The sequence below is a fragment of the Petromyzon marinus genome, unplaced genomic scaffold (assembly GCF_048934315.1).
Source record: "Petromyzon marinus isolate PM22_M1 ecotype Great Lakes invasive population unplaced genomic scaffold, UKy_Petmar_22M1.pri1.0 PM_Scaffold_6, whole genome shotgun sequence".
NCBI classification, from domain to species: Eukaryota; Metazoa; Chordata; class Hyperoartia; order Petromyzontiformes; family Petromyzontidae; genus Petromyzon; species Petromyzon marinus.
In genome coordinates, this window is record NW_027423612.1 from 3,487,090 (window position 1) to 3,487,533 (window position 444).

A 444-nucleotide genomic window follows, 5' to 3' on the forward strand; every position below is an offset into this window, starting at 1 on the left:
CTCCCCGTGTCTCTCTCTCCCCGTGTCTCTCCCCGTGTCTCTCTCCCCCCGTGTCTCTCTCTCCCCATGTCAATTACACACAGATACATACACAGATACATACAGATACAGATACACACAGACACACACACAGACACACACAGATACACAGACACACACATATACATACAGATACACACAGATACACACAGACACACACAGATACACACAGACACATATAGATACACATAGATACACACACAGCCACACACAGACACACACAGATACACACAGATACAGACAGATACACACAGATACAGACAGATACACACAGACACATACAGATAAACGTCTTCATTAACATAGTAGATTAAAACCAGCGTTCAGGGTTTGTGACTTGGTGCTCACATAATCGCAAACATTTAAGCAAGCAAACCAATTACTTTAAGAAACAAGAATAGACAA